Raw genomic sequence first — 10,073 nt, 5'->3', positions numbered from 1 at the left:
CTAGCCACGAAACTACATGACCAGCTATCCTTAGTAGCCACACACTCAGATGAGAAGCAACATGAGTTCGACTGGGGCAACACTACTATTATAGGACAAGCCAAACAGAGAACAGCCAGGGAATTCCTAGAGAAATGGCACTCATCCACTGATTCAATCAACAATACATCGACCTGGACCCAATATACCGACCACTGCAGCGGACAGCTGGAACTGACAACTGGAAGCGGCAGATACAAATCACGATAAATGCCAGAGGAAACAACACAGAAGTGCTTCACAGGAGGCTCCCAAGCACTGAGGATGTCACCTAGACAGGGGGCGAAATGTCTGCAACACAAATTCCCAGCTCGGCGAACAGAACCACAACAACGAGCACCCAAGCTACAAATCTTCTCCCAAACTTTGAGCTTAACCTTTCAAATAACAAATGGTTTGAGAAAATTTTAAGCTGTACAAACTTCCCACAGTGCGTTTATTTTAAATGATGGGACGGTAAAAAAAATTTACCCAAACCTCACAATTCATCAAGTACCTGATGGGAGTGTTTGCATACAGGAAAATGTTGCAAAAAAATTTCCTGAAAAGACATGAAACTTGAATGGACTTTATTATTTTCCTGCATACTTCTGTACTTGCCTTGTATTTTGTTAATAACTGTGAATACTAAATACAGATTTTAAAACATTTATTTGTAACAATTGAATGGTTTTTGACACATCTCCTGCATTGTGAGGCATATTGATTCAATATGCCAATTATAGGTGATAACTCTAGTTAGTGGGTAACATTCCTTACTCTGATCCAGCACCCTGTGTGGAGGAAGTGTTTCGGGTCAGTGATCTTTTGTCAACTTGTCGTCTCTGAAAGGTAGCTTCACTTTTCTGGTGAAAACTCATGCAGACCTGAAACAGAAGCAAAACACTGGAGATCTGAAATAAAGACAGAAAATGCTGGGAATACTCTGCAGGTCTGGAAGCCTGAGTGGTGAGAAACATGAATGAATGTTTCAGGTCAAGGTGACCTTTCATCAGAACTGGAGAATGAAGGGGTGGGAGGAAAGCACAACATTCATACTGAAAGAGAAAGGTGACCTTCGATCTGAACAGATCTCATCTCTGGTCTTCTCAGATTCTGACATTCCCATTTCCAGCATGCTGCCTTTAATTGTATTTAAGATTTCCAGTGTGGTTTTGAGCAGACCCTTATCAGGTTCTGTTAAGGGAGAGTGAACTGAGCAAAAATATTGCCCTTTACCTGGAGAGAGTCAATGTAACAAAAGACTGCAGCCTGGCCCCGCCCCATCGTAGAGCACTAACCAATAGCATTCCTAGGAATCAAATTTACGGGGATAATTAACATAAATTATGATAACGAGCTGCAACTTGGAAACTTGTTGTTTACTTTGGAACAAAGTCAGAATTCAACCAACTCCTCACCGAGTGCTGAGGCTGAGATGGGAGGATTGTCTGCAGTTTCCCAACAACCGGTGAGTAAAACAATTGCAGTAATGTTTTGTAAAATCACTGCTTACTCTTGGTTTAGATCTCCCTCGCTTTTGGAGTCGCCCAGGCAGGCAGGAGCTGAGTGAGCAGCACCAGATGCAAACTTTTCCAACGTGGATGTGTGAGGCTGGGCGCGGGAATCCGGAGTGAAACCGACCTGAAATTGAAGCGGCGCCCTCAGGCTTTTCCCTTTTGTCTCGGGTTTTGTTTTACCGGAGGCTGCTGAGGGTTAGCATCGATCCAGTCGCTTTAAGCACCGATTCTCCGGGGATTGTTCTTGTGAGACTCACCGCCAAGCCGTAAGCCTAAAACAAATAAAAAGACAAGGACATCTTTCCACATCCGATGAACTCCCTTCCTAAGAAAAAGGGACTTCCCATTGCATCTTCTGCTGGAATCCTTCAGTTTTGTTTCTCTGACCATTTGTGATTTATGTTTGTTTTCGTCAAAACTTCGAAATCTTACACGAAAAGTTCGGAAGGAGCCGGAATAAATAGTTCAGGAACAGCTTGGTATATCTCCTGCGATATGCAAGCATCGCCTTATATTACTGAGACACTCAGCCGTGTACTGCAGTCCCTTCAAATCCCAGACAGGCCAAGGTGAGTTTAAACTGGACAGCCCTGTCAAGACAGCGCCAGTGTTAACTAACCAGTAGGATTCCTGACCTCATCCGCATTGTCGTCCCATTTAATATAGGCAGTTGAAATTAGTTTTTATTCTCCTGGGTCCTTAATGATTACAAGTACAAACCAGTAGAGGGCAAAGTATGCCATAATTCCGCTGCCATCCGTGGAATGGGACGTTAATCAAAGAGTTACAGATTCAATTTCCAATCTCTGCTGAGTTGGCTCGTTTGACGCAGGGCAAGTTGTAAATATTCTGCTGCACTTGCTGTCCGGATTCAGGAAGAATAGTTCAGCCTCGTTTAACCTTTCTGATTGGAGGAACTCTAGCAGGTCTGGCAGCATCAACTTGTGTGTATTGCCCATGCAATCACCTCCAACCAGACTTTGCTTTTCTCCAACCATATTTCAATAGAGGAATTCAATCCCAAAGCAGTTGACTGAGATTTTATATTTTTTAAAAAGTCAAAGGAGATATATTAATGGTTTATAAGGATATCAGTATAAAGCAGAAAATAGGAGAGGGAAAATCAGAGGTATTGCAGGGAAAGTTAAATGTTTATTCAAAGATTTTGCTATTTGAGGCTCTGTGGGACCTGCAACTAAGGACATAGATGATGCATGAACAGGGCATTGAAGTGCAATGCAGGCAGCTAAGTTTTGAATAAGCTGAAATTTATTGAGAATGAGATGGGCTAGTTATGCATAAAGCTTTCAGTAAAAGTATCTGACTTAGGCTCAAGCAAAAGTTTGAAGGTGGAAGCAGGCTTTGGTGAAGGAACAGCAGCTCAAGTCTTGGTTCAAGAGGATACTTAAGTTGAGAATAGGCTGCTTCAGCCTGAGATATTGGACGGTGATTTATTCCTGTGATAGAGTGCCACTGATGGACCAGAAATTCACGGTCAGAGACTGCACTGCAACTCAACTGTTTCTGAATGGCATTTTATGAGGATCATGCAACAAATGAGTTGCAATTGGTGTTACAGTTCTTTTAAAGGTTGGCCACTCACCTCTCAATTGCCTAGTTAAAAATCACAACACCAGGTTATAGTCCAACAGGTTTAATTGGAAGCACTAGCTTTCGGAGCACCCCAGTCCAACACCGGCATCTCCTAATCATGACTACTCTCAGTTGTTGTGGTGGTAGGAATATGACAGGCATACCAATCCCACCAACTGTACCTCACTTTATGCATCTCCCATTCCCAACCATCTCTCCTTTTGTTCCTATAGGGCTGGCAAAATCCAGTCCATTACCTGTGTGAATTGGATCGGCTGTTACAACAAATGAAATCACTGGCGAAATTTCATTGCTTGTGGCAGGGATGAGGAGAATGGTTTTGGTTGTCATAGCGTTTATCAAAACTAAATTGCTATTCATTCAAAACTGGAAACCAAATATGCCATCTTATAATCACACTGAGGAAGAGACTACCCCAGTTAGAGTATATTTCTCCAATAGCAGGCAGGAGAAAAAAGGAGCCAGCATAGTTTACAATTACATGGTGGACTGGTTCCTCTTTAGTTTTTAAATTTCTGTTTGAAAAATCATTTACATTAATCAATATTATAATTGAAATTGCTAATATCCATTCCATTGTAGTGAAATGTCTGTGAAGAGGAGATTTTAAACACTGAACTGCTCCTGTGAACAGTTATGAATGGAACAGATTTCCTGTTCTCCAATCTAATGTCACCAATTGTAATGCTGCCAACATGGCAATAGATAAACTGGTACAAATCAGGAAGGCTGTGGGTTCAATTAATCTGTGTACATGCTGAGCAGGGACTATGGTAGATGACTACATCTGGCCTCAACACTATTAGATTCTGGAGGGACACAATTCAGCGAGAATCCCAACTCAAACTGCTGCAGGAGTACGTGGCTGTTTGAATGTGGTTGAGCTGACCTCTTCATTGAAGAAGCTTCTGTCACTTGCCTTCTAATGTCACACTTGAGTAGCATCAGAAGGTGACCTTTGCTTCATCAGCTGCAGATCAGTTCAAATGTACACCCTCAGAAAAGGAAAAGAAATCAGTTAATTGGAGACTTGAAATATACTGTAAAATAGATGGTACAATTGGCAAAATGAATGGATTAAGTATTTTTTGAGCAGAGTCTGGTGGACATGATACATTTTGATTGATTATTAAAGTACAATATGCATGAGCAGCAGAGTACTTTGCTAGCTTGTGATATCTGCTGAATTGTGTCACCTATTTGAGAATACCATGTTTTATTGCGAGCAGATAAAATGATATACTTCATCCCAGTGAGCTTCACATTTTCAAGTCACTAGATTTATTTGTCAAAATGAGTGTTCTGCAATGACATCAAAGCCAGTTCGAGCATGCAGTCTTGGTCGGATCAGCACCTTTGCATTTATTTCATCCCAGTTTTATGCTTTTAAACCTCTGTTTCCCACAGAACTCGCTTTAAACCTTTTTGCTCACTATTAAAATTGGGCTGATGAACTTTAACCTTTTTAACTGAATTCAATTCTAAAACAGCTCCACACTGCCTGAATTCAACATTGCATTTAGAATGAAGAATTTATATGTGGGATCAACGTTGTTACTGTATATGTCTTCAGCCCTTGTTTAATTACATGTCATGCTTATGATGCTAAACATATAAGCAATTCTCTTTGCTCCAGAATAATTCAGCTCCATTTCCAGATACTTTTCACTCATTCAAATGCTGAAGAATTCATCCACTTACGTTGGGACTTTTTAAGTAATTGGATCCCTTATGGGCGGAATACAGTCTAAAGGTTTAAAACAAATCTAATTTCATTTGCCTCCAGTGGTAGCGCAGATGTGCTGTTCTGCTTATATTATATGTTTAACTTGATTGTAGAGGGGCTAAGTATTGTCTTGGAGATTTACTTGAAAATGTGTATATAGTGAAAATGGTTTCAACATTAATTAGTAGTCTGAATTCAAAAAGGTATACTGAAGGTTTTGAATTCCACCAGTAGAATACACTGTGATTTTAAACCTGGAGAAACGTCTGTGCTTTCTCTCATACCATATAATCATTTCTTTAAAATAAAAAGCCTAATCCATTTCAGATCTTTTCTGCACTCAGCACAAAAAAAAAATCAGCGTTTGATGATCAGTCAACGAGACATGAAATACTTCTGCGTGGAGAGAATTTGAATTATTGGCTTCTGACCACAAGGGTTACTAGACAATGATTTTTTGCTTGATCTGTCAGAATTTATGTGAGTGCCATCTCAGTTCAGAGGACAATATTCTTTTTCATCTCAATGCCTCGACTTGCACATACACAACTCCCTCGACGGAGTTCATTTTGAAAGTAGAGGAAGAACAGAGTGATATTCAGCCCTGGTGGTTGCAGTTGGGTTTCTGATGTGTAGAAATTATTGAAAGGATTGTTGAGGTGAATACAGTACGGAGCAATTACTAAACAATTGGGTTCTATGGAGCAAGAGGACCCTTGCTCATATAATTCACCTTCAGAGGCACAGTAATATAAACAGCCATTTTATGGGCTACTAGAAATGGGCTAGCTATTTCCAGAGTACTAACTGGATACCCCTTTTGAAAGAGTTAGCATTTACAAAATGGTTCAAATATGCTGTATGGTTCAGGTAATTTTAACCAATCCAGCACAGCCGAAAAGTGACAGGATTGGATCACTCACCCATTTTACAGCATGTCAAATTTTACTCCCCATTGAACTGATTGCATTTCCTGCCATGCAGACTGGCATAAATTTTCTACCTCTGCCCAGTAGTCTGCTTTACGAAGTCCTTAAACAACACTGCATTTCTGCACATTAGACCAAATAATCAACTCACCCAAAACTCTCTGTCTTTGGAAAATGGAAGGCTGAACTGAATAAAATAAAGACTGTGGTAATCTGAAATAAAATTGTGGGAGAAACTCAGCAGGTCTGGCAGCATCTGTGGAGAGAAAGCATAGTGAATGTTTCATGTCCAGTGATGCTTCTTCAGAATAGCAATTTCTGTTTTTATTTCAAAAGACTGAGCTGACTAGGTAGAGATCTTTAAGACTATGGAGGGCTGTATTGGGACATGTTTTTACTTATGCAGAGCCAAAACCTGAGTCAAGAAATATAAGATAATCACTAATAAATGAGATAAGGAATCAGGAGAGTTTGCGTACCCCAAAGAATGATAAGAATGTGGAATTCACTCCCACAAAGGAGTTTTTAGGGAGGATAGAATTGATACATTTAACACAAAATTAGATGAGCATTGAAGGCAAAAAGGATATATTGTCCTGATGATACAAAGTAAGGTTGTTTGTATGGAGGCATCAACACCATTATGGAACAATTGGTCTGAGTGGCATTTGTCTTGAACACTGTATTACTTTATGGAACTTTCCCAGCTGTTAACACTGGACAATGTATTTAGTCCACTGAAAAGAAAAATATTTTTGCATTACTTATCATGTGACAAATGATTAACCTAATATTTATCTCCTGTGTGATATTTATCTGTAGGTTAGTATGTCTAGAGTCAGATTTCTACAGGAAGGTGCTGTTTCACAAAGTTTCCTCATTTCTATCTAGAGTTTGCCTTATTAAGCTTTTTTTCCCTATTTGAATTGGATATTTGTTACAGTTCTATTTTTGAACAGCATTAGTGATTTTTATTTGGGTTACTGTATACTTGTTCACAGCTCTGAGTAGTTGGATGAAAGAAAATCTTCTATTTTGTGCAGAAGAGAGAGAAGCTGTTGAAGCTTACACTTACCATACACTAATCAGGACAGCAGCGCAAGAGTACCACATCACAAAGGGAGCAGCAATTAAATCACATGGTAAGCAAATGCTGATTGATTGGTAAATGGAGTCTGATTAGTAGAGATATTACTGCATAGACTGTAGCAGGGAACAGTTAATTGCCAAGCCTTTGTTTAAAATGAAACTAGCCAAGTTAATTCTAAATCAGCACTTCTTAGGGTATGTTATCTAGTTTTGAGACAATCCAATTTACATTGTTAATTTACATCAAATAGATGGTGACAACAAAGAAGACTATTAAGTCTTTCATACCTACAACAGCTCTTTGCAGGGCCAACTTAACTAATTCATCACCGCTTTCTCTATAGCCCTACAATTATTTTTCTGTTCAGGTGCTGATTAATTCTCCTTCTGTATCTGCCTCCATATTCTTGACAGTGCAATCCATATCTGAATCACATCCAACATGTGAAGAAAATTTCCCATATCATTATTGATTCTTTTTGCAAGCCACCTTAAATCAATGTCCTTTGCTACCTGACCCTTCTGTAAAAGGAAGCAGTTTCTCTCCATTCTGTCTATTCAGACATTTACTGATTCAGAACAACTCTATGAAGTCTTCTTTTGTCCTCCTTACAGAAGAGAGTAACTCCAAATATTATTTGTCTTTGAGCATCTTAATGACTTGGGTCATATCCCTCTCATTTTACCTTTATGCAATATTATTAATCTTTTCTCACCTCTTATTATCTCGACTATTGGACTCACTTTGCACTCAGAAAAAGTTGAAAAAATAGTAGCAATATTCTTTGCAGACAGTGTCTTAAGTTTCTACAAAGAATCCAAATAGCATTACTAATGATTGTGAGGGCACCAATAATGACATATACCCACTAGACGCTACATGGGACAATTTTCCCTTGAATATATAAGTCAACTAGCCCGGAATATCTAATTTGGGCACAGTCTGCAATCTGAATTCAATCTGCATTCTGTCCAAAATTGCTCTTGCTTTGTGAAATGTCTTGTATCCCTGATGTCATCATTGTGGGGTTGCTAGTGTAGAGTGCTGAAACTTCCATTGTGACGAGGCATGTTCCCGGTTTGACTGGTCCGTGGGTACTGAGTTTTTGTAAGAAATCTGTAGTGTCACAACAGAATATGGGGCTCCCCTGTGCAATGGGTTTCAAGATGCCTTTGACATCGCCAGAGAGGTTCTCACACAGTTGCCCTATACGATGGGACGTCCTGGTATGTTGAAAATGTGTATCTTTGAAAGGCAGTAGAAATCCCCTATGTGATAAGTATGTGGGATGAGGGTGTGTAGGGAACTCTAAAGGACTGGATCCAAAGTCCTGATGAATGTGTTTAGTTCACCAGTGTGCTGTTTGGTCGGATCGGCCGGTAGTTGCCTGCAGTCTTCCTGGTTGTTCAGTTGTCAGTACTCTTACTTGCAATAATCTGTTCTATTCTGAATGATGATGGCTCGTACTTTACCTGCTGGTTTGATGACAATGTTTGATTGATTGATTGATTTTGAGAACATGGATGGTGTTGCGTTGTGATCGGGTGATGTTTCGCTCTACCTTGTGGATGCAGCTGATGAATCTGGCATTTACACATTTCCTGACGGGTTGAGCTTACATGTCAAGCCCTGGGCAGTGGCCATGTGGAGGGGTCCAAATTAACTCTCCTTTGGTCGCTCCACCACGGATCTCGCTGATGTCTGTTCCAGTTTGTCGGTGATCTCATTCGGATTGCTGCTGACATCTTGGAAGAATCCTTGGAGTCTCATTCGTCTGATGAATTCCTCCACGTCTGCTGCAAGACCCATAGGGTCCATTTTAGTGGTGGGGCAGAAATTGAACCCTCGGCTAAGAATTCAATCTCTTCCGGCTGAAAGGTGTGGTCCGATAAGTTGACAATTGATTTCCCCGTGGTGATGACATTTTTAACCATGGTGCCAGGGGAGGCTTGGCTACTGCTGGCGATGATGCCAAATTTCTCCAGTTTCTTGTTCTTGGTGTGCATGTTTGTGGTGTAGTGGAAAAGCACAGCAGGTCAGGCAGCATCCGAGGAGCAGGAAAATCGACGTTTTGGGCAAAAGCCCTTCAATGCAGGAAAGCTCTATTCTTGATGGAGGGCTTTTGACCAAAACGTCGACTTTCATGCTCCTCAGCCAGTCCTGCTGTGGTTTTCCAGCACCACTCTAATCTAGACTCTGGTTTCCAGCATCTGCCATCCTTGTTTTTACCATGTTTGTGGTGTAGTTCTGTGATGTAGCTAATGAATCAAAACCTGCAACCCATTCTAAAAGATGAAAGACTTAACAGCAGTCTAGGTTTGTTCAATATATTGTATCAGTTGCATGCATGACACTGTGATCTTTTGCTATGATCCTGCTCCACTGCTACCTGATGAAGGAGCAGCGCTCCGAAAGCGAGTACTTCCAAATAAACCTGTTGGGCTATAACCTGATATTGTGTGACTTTTAACTTTAAAATCTTCTCAAAGGCTTGAAAATGACTGAAATATGAGAGAACTCTCAATGTGATACATTTTGACCTGAGACTTTCGGTAGTTTTGTAATGAAAAAAATGGGGGAGCTTGATCTAGGTCATATGCACTTTATGATTGAGAATCGGTGATTTTTTTTTGTCTTTGCATTGATTTGACTGATTTCAAGGGAATCTCTCTAAATGACCATGTAGCCCTACAGAAACTCATTCCCATTGTATTTAATAGGTTTACAATGGCTTTCAAAATTACAGCTTTCTCCAATCTGCTTAGCTGCGATACTTAAGGCAAGACCTTCATGGTGACCTCAACCAGCGTAGGAGTTGAACCTGTGCTGTTGGTATCACACTGAATCGCAAACCAGCCAACTGAGCTAACTGACCTCCATAGAGATAACAAAACACAAAAGACCCAAACAATCTACCTGGAGTCTACCAAAACAAATACGTGTTTGTCCTTTATTTTTAGTCATATGATTAGTATAAAAATCGCTCATCAGATAATAATTTAGTCACCCCTGCTGCAATGAAAGTCTTGGTGCATTCTAAACTTGATATCACAAGCTCAGTCAGTGGAATCGATTCAAGTTTTTTTTTTAAATAGCCCTCAGGAAATTGTGAGGCATTTCAATGGTGCAACATCCTGTAAGACATGAACATGTTTTTGCATGTGAAATGAATCTCC

General features: G+C 40.2%; 1 protein-coding gene across 7 annotated transcripts in view; it reads left to right on the top strand.

The window, feature by feature from the left end:
- The first annotated feature begins 624 nt into the window (after positions 1-624).
- akna (AT-hook transcription factor) overlaps positions 625-10,073 on the top strand; it is a 194,525-nt gene continuing 185,076 nt past the window's right edge. For 5 of the 7 annotated variants that reach the window (XM_043720011.1, XM_043720006.1, XM_043720008.1 and 2 more), the window contains exons 1-2: positions 625-2,107; positions 6,851-6,949. The gene's annotated coding sequence lies outside the window, so the exon portion shown is untranslated. The remainder of the gene's footprint in view (positions 2,108-6,850; positions 6,950-10,073) is intronic. The other 2 variants (XM_043720009.1, XM_043720010.1) reach the window with 2 other exon arrangements.

This window comes from Chiloscyllium plagiosum, chromosome 30, assembly GCF_004010195.1.
Source record: "Chiloscyllium plagiosum isolate BGI_BamShark_2017 chromosome 30, ASM401019v2, whole genome shotgun sequence".
Taxonomy (NCBI): domain Eukaryota; kingdom Metazoa; phylum Chordata; class Chondrichthyes; order Orectolobiformes; family Hemiscylliidae; genus Chiloscyllium; species Chiloscyllium plagiosum.
Note: the sequence above shows the minus strand (reverse complement) of the source record. Positions and strands in the feature narration are given on the sequence as shown.